Source organism: Danio rerio, chromosome 4, assembly GCF_052040795.2.
Source record: "Danio rerio strain M-AB ecotype USA chromosome 4, GRCz13ab, whole genome shotgun sequence".
In the NCBI taxonomy this organism is placed as follows: Eukaryota; Metazoa; Chordata; class Actinopteri; order Cypriniformes; family Danionidae; genus Danio; species Danio rerio.
In genome coordinates this window covers 7,835,027-7,848,178 of record NC_141024.2, presented here as the reverse complement: position 1 = coordinate 7,848,178, position 13,152 = coordinate 7,835,027, and the positions used below count along the sequence as shown (strand labels likewise).

General features: G+C 35.2%; 1 protein-coding gene and 1 long non-coding RNA gene across 7 annotated transcripts in view; one reads left to right on the top strand and one right to left on the bottom strand.

The window, feature by feature from the left end:
• The window catches only part of cald1a (caldesmon 1a), a 94,850-nt gene extending 90,893 nt beyond the window's left edge, over positions 1–3,957 (bottom strand). For 5 of the 6 annotated variants that reach the window (XR_015481783.2, XR_015481784.2, XR_015481785.2 and 2 more), the window contains exon 1: positions 3,857–3,945. The gene's annotated coding sequence lies outside the window, so the exon portion shown is untranslated. 6 annotated transcript variants of the gene reach the window in all.
• A 3,171-nt stretch (positions 3,958–7,128) lies between these two features.
• LOC148679917 (uncharacterized) lies at positions 7,129–10,069 on the top strand. Its single transcript, XR_015942246.1, has 2 exons — positions 7,129–8,725; positions 8,800–10,069. It is a non-coding gene; the product is annotated as an uncharacterized LOC148679917 (long non-coding RNA).
• Positions 10,070–13,152: the final 3,083 nt, after the last annotated feature.

Genomic DNA, 13,152 nt, shown 5'->3' with positions numbered 1-13,152 from the left:
GGAGGGGAATTTTCAAAAACCCATAATATGGGCTCTTTAAGTGCTAACGAAATATTTCCAGGAGCTAGTCAATTAATCTAATTATATTTATATCACAATATATATATATATATATATATATATATATATATATATATATATATATATATATATATATATATATATATATAATCAGAATATCACAGGTTTTCCCAATACCGTGCAGCCCTAGATTACAGTGTCATCGCTTTGGCAGTAGAAATCGTTTATGACGAGGTAATGAAATTGGCTTCCCCTAGGTCACTGTGACTTAGCAAGAGCTTCCTTCAACATGATTTAAGTCAGTGGCTCTGTTGTTGGACCCATCCAGACCCCTGCAGGCAGCCTGTTGCCATAACCCCAGAAAAAAAACAAAACCAAAAGGAAAAATGAGGGGGAAACGGTGCTGTTTTGCATTCCAGAGACTATTCCAATCATCTGTCACTGCGTTCAATCTGTTCCTTTTAAGGCGAAGGGCATTCCCCGCATATTTTCCAAACACCACACTGTTATCAGATCCAGTTTCATGGCCAATTATACTGGCCCGCAGTGGTGCTAGCATCACGCTTCACTGTCCGCCGCTACTCAGACAGCTCATCGCTCCATCCTCATCTTTCTTCAAGCTCCAACTCGTACAACCAAAAGGTCAAAAGTCACAATCTGACACATTCTGCGCTGAGTTTCAAATGTAAGTTATTACATATAAACAAAGTTAACCTGCAAGTTTACAGCATGTAGGTGATGTCTATGTACAAGTCCAATGAATGATAACCAGCCAAATGTGCAGCCGCTGTATACAGTAGAAGCATACAAGAAGCCGGGCCTCTGCGGTTGTGCTACTAATAGGGGGTTGTAAAATTAATTTAATAGTTTGCAATAAGTACAGAGCTCGCATTCTTTGTCGGTCGGGATTTATGGATTCACTGCCAAAACGCAAACAGCAACAATCAAGATGCCTCGCTTTAGTTAAACAAGCACTCGACGGGTTCCCAGCAGAGAAATTTCCCAAAGCGTCTACTTGAAAACCCCCTCCCCGCCCCCTCAGCTCCATCCCAAAATCCCACAACAGACACAAATTAAACAATATAAGAATGTTGATGGCCAGTGATTCCACGCCGCAAATATTTTGCTGAGGAGAAAGCGTGGAGACTTGGGCCGCCAGAGAAAACTCCAAATCTACTTTGAACAAGACCACTGAGAATCTTAAAAGGGAAGGTGGCCCAAAAACGAGCAATTTATTCTCCCTATACAGAGCTGTTTTACTTCCATTGAACGCAAATGAAGGTTATTTAAAAATGTTGGAAACCGGTAGCTGTACTGACTATTAGGGCTGTGCGATTTGGGGAAAATATCTAATTGCAGATATTGCGATTTCGATTTGATTTGTGATTTATATTTGCAGTCATTTTAGATGCTGGTTGTTGTATTTCCTCGTGCTGGCAACAATTACAAATAATCAGTTTTTTTTTCGGTGTCTGTGACTTTGAAACCAAAACATTCCCATATTACTGATGTGCTGTTTTTCTTTGATATCACTTCACCTATTAATGCTTCTGAAGCATCAGACGCCATCATACCACTCATACCACTTTGTTTGTTTTTATTTTATTGTGGGGGTTCTGCATAGTTCAGTCGCACAATTCTGATTGAGCGGAACGGAAGCTTGCTCTCTCAATTGGCTTGTAAGTCTTGTCGCACACAGGTGACAGTCACGCATTTGCTCTGGATGGGGGAAATTAAATAATATATTCATATCGCAGCCTCTTGCAATCAGAGGCGCCACCCCTGTGTAAACTCTGGCCACCCCTGTGGTCACCCCAATATGCTTTTGCTGTTGATATTATTAATGCAAATGTAATTACGTAGATTCACAATATTTTAATAAATAAATATAATTCAGCCACTAAAATTATTGTGGATTGATTCACTCCCCCTCCCCGATTGTCGTTGTCAGCATGCGCATGCATTCAACTACAGGACAGCAATATAAATTTTTTTAAGAAACAAAAACAGATTTTTATTTGGTTTGCACATGTATTTGCTGAATTATTTCAAGAAATAAATTGCAATACTTTAAGAGTAATTCTTAGAAACAAAAACTGCGTACAAATATAGCATTACACTGAATTGGTCACTTTTGTTTTGTGTGCCACCCCAATATTTTGTGTGGCCTCATCCGGCACCCCTAAGAAAAGTTTCTGGAGTCGCCACTGGTTGTGATTAGCTAATCACAATGTTTCAAATTGCGATTGCGATTTGATTAATTGCACAGCCCTATTGACTATCTTTGATATTTTATTTCATCTTACTACACTTAAATGAAAGAAATTTGCTGTTTGTTCAAACTACATATTTAAATTGAGCTGAAACAACACAATCATTGAGTTTTTTTGAGGGACAACTTAATTGTTTAATGTTCAATCCACATAAATTTGTAAAAACTAATAAGTTAACATAATCCAGTTATGTTGTCCCAACACAAATAGATTAAGAAAACACATTTAAGTAGATTGAACATAAAACAATTAATAAAATGTTGTTTTTAATAATAGTGTTGTTTCAGCTCATTTTAAATAAGCACACTGTAAAAAAAATCCGTAATTTTATGGTTTTATAAACCGTAAAATAACGGCTGTTAAATTACAGAAATTTACTGTAAAAAACAAAAACAAAAAAGTTGAATTACAGAAATCTAGAAATGTAAATGTGAGCAAATTTCTGTAATTTAATGTCTTTTATTTTACAGTAAATTTCTGTAATTTAACGGCCGTTATTTTATGGTTTATTTTTTGCACTCCAGCTGCCGGAAATAAACTAAAAAATTTCGTATTTCTTTTACAGTGCATTTCAAACAAGCAGCAAAAATCTGACTTTTTAGTTTATGGCTAACCAGTTTCCAACATTCTTCAAAACATCTTTTTTATCCAACAGAAAAATTAACTCCTAAAGGTTTGGAACCACCTGAGAATGAGTAAACAGAGATGAAAACTTATTTTATGGGGGATTAACCATTCCTTTAATAAGTTACAAAAGATTTAAATACAGTCGTGGGACATTAATATGGGTTAAATTTAAACACATTAAATGTAATAATGTTCGACTCCATTAATTTAAATCCAGCCCAAATAAATTTTTTACAACCACTTAACGCAAACAAAATAATTAGTAAATCCAAGGAATCATCTTTGAATCTTTTTTTTTCCCCATGTACTTAGAGTACACTTGAAAAAATACTTAAAGTAGGAGCTTTCCAAAGAGTTCAATGCAACATAAGTTTTAACACCTTATTTGTGTCTTTATTATGTTCAAAACCAACTCCATCAGTTCCACTGAGATTTAAGATGCTTCCTATACCACTATCTAGACAGTTTTGGCAGCTGTCAATCAACTTTTCAGCCTTCTTCTGGAGAGTTTGAGTTGGGTAGATATAGAAAGAAGCCAGATAGAGATCTAAGCAAAAGGGTGGGTGTGGGAGGAAAGGAGGAAGAAATTTACAGCAGAAAGGATAAGAGACTGTACACTGTAAACAAGCATCTCCAACTCTCAAATAACAATTATCAAGTATTATAATGCATAGAAAAAAACATATATGCACCGAATTTTCGATCTTAAAGCATCTTAATCTAATAACATACCTTGAAATGATCTGTTTGAAATTATACTATTGAACAAACTATAGGCAAGAATGCAATATAAGCCACGTTTTAAACAAAAGACTTCACTGAGGCTGACGACAAATGGTTAACGTTTTATCAAACAATGAGCAAGAGTTTGTCAAAACAAATAAATATATGGCTCGAACTTTGTAAACTCGTGCGGAATGTCTGGTAAAACTGACCTGCGCGATGAGGCAAACGAAGTGCGCGTCCTTTAGATGTGCGAAGAAAAGCTGCCTGCAAACAGAAAAAGGAGTAGAGCTGCTCCTTCACTACCAAATCTCCGGCGTTCAGTAACAGGACTCTGAGTTTGCGAAGCTCCTCCCTTCAGAAGCCATTCAAGACCTCCGCCTTCCACAATAACGCGCAGATTATACAGCCCTGGACTCAAATCAAACACTGTACCGCGACTTCATTACGGATAAACATGTTGGATTCGAGTCGGATATTACAGATTAAAGCATAAGTTTGAATCTACATATAAAGTGTAAATTAAATATAAAAAACGGCGAATATATGATAAATATTTTATTTTTATTAATATTTATTAATATTGATTTTATATATATACTCTACGAATAGATGTTGCCCATTAAAAATTAAATATATATTTTAAATACTTAATTCAAAGCTATACATTTGCAAAAAGAAATGATTTGAAACATCTACACCACACTTAAATAAATAAATAAATAAATAAATAAAGATCCAAAAAATAAAAATAACTCATTGGATGAACTGAATTTAATTAAGTACAGGATTTCCATCTTATAAATCTGTTTAGCACCAACTTAAATAAATGAATAACTAAACAAATAAATAAATATTTACACAATTAAATGCAACTGAGTTGGTCCAACATGATACATTTGCATTTTTATTTTACTGATAATACGTATATCTATTATGTGTGTTACATTTCAAAGTCTCTTAGTTTTATCCTAAATGAACTAAAAGAGCCATTTTTAGTATATTTCATGAGATACAAAGACAGTTGACAGAGTGATCTTAGGATAGTTTTTGACCATTGACAGGGGCAGATTTAACCAATAAGTGAGGTAAGCGGCCACTTAGGGCCCCCAATAAATATCTAGAAGTATAAATTATACCTATAAACAAGCTCGTTTTTTATTATATTTTGTATGGTGAGAGTTAAACTAATACAATTTCAACGTAATTAAATATTAAATAGTAAACAATCAATTATAGTATTATTATAATAATGTAATGTAATGTAATAATAACATTGCAAAATAAAATATCCATCATGGAGCAGTCCAGAAGCCAAATTTATATATATTTATATATATATATATATATATATATATATATATATATATATATATATATATATATATATATATATATATATATATATATAAAGATAGATGTATTATTTTAGTTGTAAATCATTTAAAATTTAGAGATTGCATTAAGATAAAATGTAGAAAAGAAGATTGTGTGATACAACAAACAGCCAAATAGATTTTAAAAATTAATTAATAGTAGAAAGGGTGCATTTCAGGACTTGGGTCTCATGGCTGGAATTGCTTAAGGCCCTAAAATCATTAAATCCACCCCTGCTCATCGAGAAAAGCAGCAAACTGCATTATTGCTCATTTTTTGCTGCCAACACCCAAAGAATGGGTGCTTCAGCAAGGCGGTAATCTCAAAACTCAAAGCATTACATGAAAACCTTCAAAATCTTCAAACTTAAGTTATGATTAAACTCTAACAAGTCTTTCTATTAACTTTAAAGAGCCAAGATTACTTTCATTGTCAACATTCCCCTCTCCTAATTCAATTCCACACAAAGCATGCTGGGAACTACAAATGCCCTAACCAGGTAGTTGGAATAACACAAATGCTTAATGGTTTGCAAAATTAAGTGGACTGAAAATAAAATAAATAAACTGACCAATGAAATTGCAAGAATTGTTTCAGCTTATTTTAAACAAGTGGTTTAAACAAGCAGCAGATTTTTAAATGCTGATATGAGGAAAAATGATGACCAAAAATAATAAATAATTTAATTCTCCATTTAGAAAGTTACATTACATTAAGGTCAATATATTTTGGCGTTAGGTTGAACTTAAAATACACTCTGAGAAATAAAGTTACGTGAGCTGTCACTAAAAGTACCTAAAAGGTCCATATTAATACCTTAAGGGTACATAGTAGTACCTTAAAAGTACAAAAATGTTCCTCTTAAAATTTTTAGGTACTAATATATACTTTTGAGGTAGCAAAATGGACCCTTTAAGTACAAATGTGTACCTTTTGAAAAGGTACCACCAAAGTGACTGCTCATACTTTTATTTCTGAGAGTGTACTGTTCATTTAAATATTGTAGCATTAAATATATTTTAAAAAATAAATAAATAAGTAATAATAATTTTAATAATAATTTAAAGAATTTCTGGGTGTTTTAAACCCAAATTGAGTTTAATATGGACTAACTCAGACATTAGGGTAAATTTTGTTCAATTAATGTACATTACAAAATATCCCAGCAGTTGGGTTAGTCCCTATTACACTGAAAAATGGGTTGAAATAACCCAGTTTTTGTTATAAGAATTTTCTGATTTTAAGATAAATTGAAGCGATGAAGTCAGCCAAAGCTGATTTTTAAAACCATTTTTTTTATTGGGCTTATGGTGGCTCAGTGGTTAGCACTGTCACCTCACATCAAAAAGGTTGCTGGTTCGAGTCCCGGCTAAGTCAGTTGGCATTTCTGTGTGGAGTTTGCATTTTCTTCCCATGTCGGTGTGGGTTTCCTCCGGTGCACTCCGGTTTCCCCCACAGTCCAAACACATGCGCGATAGGAGAACTGAATAAACAAAATTGGCCGTAGGGTATGAGTGTGAATGTCACGCCAGCAGGTCAAAGGGCCCACAGTGAGTGAGAGAGGGAGAGAGAAACAGAGTTTTAATGATGTATTACTGAGCCGATACCGAATTGTCCGCGTTTGCACACATATATTCGAGTCCTGATTGGCAGGTAACGTCCGATTCCGATCAAGTCTGAAACCGTGTGATCGGGCCCGATTTCCAATCACACGATCAGATCTGGACATCCCTAACTAAAAGAGCATCCGCTGTGTAAAACATATGCTGGATAAGTTGCTGGGTCATTCCGCTGTGGCGACCCCTGATAAATAAAGGGACTAAGCCGAAGGTTATTTATTATTAACTCCAGATACTAAACATGGCAAACAAATTAGAGCACTAAGCTCTGTGGATATTTTCAGGTCTTTACACATGACTGAAGCCCATACCGGGGTGTTTTTGACCGAAATTCTGAGTGTGCATGTGCGTGCGCGAGTGTATTGTGTGAGAATGAGATCATAGTATTAGACCTGAGGTCGGTGACTGTGTGTGTCTTGGCAACATTAAAAAGCATGGCTGAAAATGAAATTCTTGAAGTCAGGCAAATAACTCAAGCAAACACCATTGATGGAAATGGAGGATTTATTTGTTCTACATGTATGGCTCTGGTCAAACAGAAGTGCGAGCGAAACATCTCCTCGTATTTTCCCACGAATTGGAAACCAAGAGCAGTCAAATGTTGATCGTTTTGCCTGTAATTTGGTTACACAGGAGAAGTTGCCAGACATATTTGGTCTTTTGATCTGAGGTCTTTGCCTGGACTATATTTGCCTGAGGATCTCAGATGTTTACTTTTATAATGTGCTTTGGTTTATCACATCAGGCAAAGGCCTCAGATAACCTCAGATATTAAATATGAGTTCCTGAAAATATTAGCTGCTTGCCTTAACTCGCTCTCAGGGAATAGGGCTCTCTCTGGGAGTACGTGAACTTGTTTTCACCAGGACATCTGAAGGGCTGAGAGTTTAACATCACAGAGAGCTGTAGGTGAATCACAGGTTGCTAAAACCTCCTCTGCTTTATATCTGCCACATCTTCAATGGCTCTGTGGTTGTGGGAGCTGCAGATTTAATCACCAACCAAGTGACAGAAAAACACACACACAGACTAATGCGTCACCTTTTAATAATCATGCTTTACAATTCTGATGCCGTTTCCTGCGCTGTGAATGTGAGTCAGTAATTTAGGACTCAAAGCTTAAATTGAAGTGGTAAACCCACTGCTGTTGTTACTGTTCATATCACTGAGGAAGAGCTGCAGTTCAGATATAATAAAGGACAAGCTGGAAGCTGGAAGTGCTCCACCAATCAAAAAAGACTGGGATATCTGAACAAATTAGATCAGAGTAGAACCACGTGACCAATCAGAGAAGAGTAATGTCATCTGTCCAATCAGAGCAGAATAAAACTATTGTCAATCAGTGCAGAGTAGGGTCATCTGATCAATCAGAGAAAAGCAGGGTTATCTGACTAATCAGAGCTGAGTAATGCCATCAGACAAAACAGAACAGTGTAACTCTATGTGACCAATCAGAGTAGAGTAATGCCATCTGACCAATCAGAGCAGATCTAATCAATTAGAGCAGAGTAATGGCACCTGACCAATCAGAGCAAAGCAATGCCCTCTGACCAATCAGAGCAAAGTAATGCCATCTGACCAATCAGAGCAGATCTGATCAATCAGAGCAGAGTAATGGCATCTGACCAATCAGAGCAAAGCAACGCCATCCGACCAATCAGAGCAGAGTAACGCCATCTGACCAATCAGAGCAGAGTAATGCCATCTGACCAATCAGAGCAGAGTATCGCCATCTGACCAATCAGAGCAGATCTGATTAATCAGAGAAGAGTAATGTCATCTGTCCAATCAGAGCAGAATAACACTATTGCCAATCAGTGCAGAGTAGGGTCATTGATCAATTAGAGAAAAGTAGGGTTATCTGACTAATCAGAGCTGAGTAATGCCATCAGATAAATCAGAACAGTGTAACTCTATGTGACCAATCAGAGTAGAGTAATGCCATCTGACCAATCAGAGCAGATCTGATCAATCAGAGCAGAGTATTGGCATCTGACCAATCAGAGCAAAGCAACGCCATCTGACCAATCAGAGCAGATCTGATCAATCAGGGCAGAGTAATGCCATCTGACCAATCAGAGCAGAGTATCGACATCTGACCAATCAGAGCAGATCTGATCAATCAGGGCAGAGTAATGCCATCTGACCAATCAGAGCAGAGTAATGCCATCTTACCAATTAGAGTAGTGTAACTCTATCAGACCAATAAGAGCATAGTAATGCCAGATGACCAATCAGAGTAGAGTCATCTGAATAATCATTGGAAAAAAATGCCATCTGACCAATCCAAGCAGAGTAATGCCACCACAGACAAATCAGAATAGTGTAACTCTACGTGACTTATCCGAGTAGAGCAACTTCATGTGGCCAATCAGAGCAGACCTGATCAGTAAGAGCAAAGTAGAGTCTTCTGACTAGTTAGAGCAGATTAGGGTCATCTGACCAATCAGTGCAGAGTAACGTCATCTGACCAATGAGAGCAGAGTAACGTCATCTGACCAATCAGAGTAGTGTAACTCTATGTGGCCAATAAAAGAAGAGTAATGCCATCTGACCAATCAGAGTAGTGTAACTTCATCCGACCAATGAAAGAAGAGTAATGCCATCTGACCAATCAGAGTACTGTAACTTCATCCGACCAATAAAAGAAGAGTAATGCCATCTGACCAATCAGAGCAGTGTAACGCTATCTGACCAATCTGCTATCTGACTGAGTTAGGGTTTATTGAGTCTTGAACTAACCACTTCAGATGCTGTGAGAAATGAGCTGACAGTGCAGTCTATTTTAGAAGAAAATTAATCTGTTTTGTAATGAGCTTGGATGTAAATATTGTAAGAAATCTCCCAAAAGAAAGAAACAGCACATACTACAGGCATGTAGTGTCTGTTATCAGCCGGATGAAAATGAATGACAGAACAATGTGATAACTCTGCTTGATCTCTGAACGTCTTTCACACTGATCCTTAACCTCGCTGGCATTGAAAACAGTGCATCGGGATACAGTGAACCTTTGGAAGTGCTTTTTAAGGGAGGAAGAACAATATGTGTCTAACGTTGCCAAAGAGACGGCATCTGTATTCAATCTAAAGTGAATCCATCTGCTAATCATAAAAAAGAGAAACCTGCATTAATAGGATAGTAAAAAAATGATACTGCATACTTTAAGATCATGCACAAAGGTTACTTTGATCCACTAGGAGGAAAAATACAGGGTATTTTTATTTGTATCCATTCATTCATTTATTTTTTATCCAGCTATCTATCTATCTGATTAATTGTTTATATTTAATATACATGTAAAAATGGCATTTAGAAAATAAATATGTTAAAACAACAATAAAAATAAAATAAAATAATCAGTTATCAGACATGTTTGTATACAATTTTATCTTCAGATGTGTTGGGAAACCAACATTTGATGGAATAATCCAGATTTTCACAACAAATAAAACCATTTGATATTTTTTAATCATTTTCTGCAAAACAAACAAACGAACAAACAAACAAACAAACAAACAAACAAACAAACAAACAAACAAACAAACAAACAAACGAACAAACAAACAACCCAACAAACAAACAAACAACCCAACAAACAAACAAACAAACAAACAAACAACTGAACAAACAAACAACTGAACAAACAAACGAACAAACCAACAAACAAACGAAGGAACGAACAACAAAACAAAGGAACGAACGAATGAACGAGCGAATTAATGCGAACGAGTGCAAATGAACAAACGAACAAACAAAAACAAACAAACAAATGGGCAAACAATCAAACAAACAAAGAAACAAAAAAACACAAATGAGCAAACAAACGAGCAAACAAGTGAGCAAAGGAATGAACAAACAATCAAACGAACAAACAAACAAACAAACAAACAAACAAACAAACAAACAAACAAACAAACAAACAAACAAACAAACAAACACAGAAACAAAGAACTGAGCAAACAAACAAGAAAACAAACGAGCAGACAAATAATCAAACAAAAAATAGAACAAACAAAAAAACAAAGAAACAAAAATAGACAAACAAACAATAAAACAAATAAACACGAACAAAAAAACGAACAAACAATCAAACAAAGAAATGAACAAGCAAACAAACAAATAAACAAACAAACAAGCAAGCAAGCAAGCAAGCAAGCAAACAAACAAACGAACAAACAAACAAACTCAATATTTTTATTTGAACTATGGAGGAAATGTCATCAGACCTTTATATTACAACAAATAAAAATGTACACAAACCCATGCCTACATTGAATAAATCAAGAGAAACTTTGACTTAAAGACTTTTGAAATGATCTCTTAATTTAAAAAAATTGCTAGTTAGTATATTATACTACTAGCTAGCTATTGCAAAAATTGCTATTAGTATACGTATAAGGAAATCCCTTTTCTCCAGTGTTTTAATACTACTAATAAGAGTAGCAATAAAATGAATAATAATAATAATAATAATATTAACAACAATAACAATAAATATAGTAGGAACACAAGTAATTATACTGTTCAGTTGTTGCCAGCACAATTTCCAGTTGCCAGAACACAGTACATTTCTTCGTTCTCATCACTTCATAATGTATAACTTTATTATATATATATTTTTAGCATGAAACTTTCTAGATGGTCCATAGTGAATCTCAAAGTGTCTTCATTTCAATTATACCTAATTTTTATTTGTAGCTCACTTTGGTCAAGAACTGTTACCAGTAAAATTAGGTAGGTGTAAATCCCCATAAGTGCTGGCTAGCAGGTTAAGTATTACCTTTTTCATATTTACTTAATATTTCTATATCCAGCACACCCACACAAGTATTACACTCAATTAGTAGCCAACTAACTCCTACATATACAGTACAAATAAAAGCATATCAAACCCCCCCAGGATCCCCATGTATTGATTCGCTGGTCGAGTTAAGCTGAAAATGATTTTGCTCAGCTGATTTGTCTCCTAGTTGTCTTTTGTGACCTAAAGCTTTTTCTGAAAATGCTGACTCGGGTCTTGATGACTGATGGCATTTGTGTGCTGGTTTGCCATCTGCCTGGTAATAGAGGATGCAGTGCCACCCAAACTCCTTCCCTTCACCTCCCTGTACTTCCTTTTATAAACAGCACCACATCTGTTCGGGGACAAAAATGTCATATATCAGCTGAAAATTAGGACAACTTATGATTTTTTGATATTCTTGGGATACTGTTTCTGATTTATTGGGGATTCAATGGGCTTTGTCGCCCCCTGGTGTGCTTAAAATGTAAGTTTAGTCAATGCGGCGTAATTGTAAAGCGCCATCTGTAGGTCAACACTTAAACTGCATCTAACTCAACATTCAACAGGCTGCATTGCAGCATGTTTTTAATCAATTGTTTAATCTTTTAATGAACCACTCCAGCTTCTAAATTCACCCAATATGCTTTTATTAAAAAGAAAAATTATCTATTTTCTGTTTGTAAACCACAAATAATGGCAAACGGTTAATAAATTAAGCATGCTCTCACCCGAGGGTACACAATAGCCTTATTGGTTTCAATCAAGGCTGAATGTGAAGCAAATATTTAGACTGTTGATTTGATATGATGTGAATATGATGTTGTTTTATTAACTAATCTCTCTCCACGGACAGCGACGCGCACACATTTTAATCACAGCAAATCACAATTCAATATCGCGTGCGAGCCACAGCTGCCTGACAAAATAAATGAATAATTTAGCATAAAATAACGTTCAGGGGTGATTAAAATTCAAAACAACAGTAAGAGCTTGGTACCAAGACGCCCTTCTTTGTCATTTGAAAATATATTCAGATTGTATTCAGCTATACATAAAGTTTTAATGTTAAATAATATTTATTTTTCTGTAATACATTTGTAAATGAAACATTATTTTAATATTTAACTTTTTTTTTTTCGTATAATGAGTTTTTTGGGTGACACAGTAGCCTCGCAGCAAGGTCACTGGTTTGAGTCTTGGCTGGGTCAGTTGGCATTTCTGAGTTTGCATGTTCTCTCCGGGTGCTTCGGTTTCCCCCCACAGTCCAAAGATTGTAAACAAATTTGGCTGTAGTGTATGAGTGTATGTGTGAATGTGAGTGCATGGGTGTTTCCCAGTACTGGGTTGCAGCTGGAAGGACATCTGCTGCGTAAAACATATGCTGGATAAGTTGTCGGTTCATTCCTCTGTGGCGACCTCTGATAAATAAGGGAGTAAGCTAAAAAATTGAATGAATGAATAAACAATTTAGATCTTATTTTACTCATCTATTTACTTTTTTTTATAACTTACTTATCTTAATATCTTCTCTCTCTCTCTCTCTCTCTCTCTCTATATATATATATATATATATATATATATATATATATGTATGTATATATAAAATCACATGTGTACATTTTTTAAATAAATTATTTTAGTTTCAAAGTTTTAGTGTTTTCCACCTTTTAAAGCATCTATTAATGTTTAGTAATTTTTTTATTTTAGAGTTAATAGTTTACTTATAGT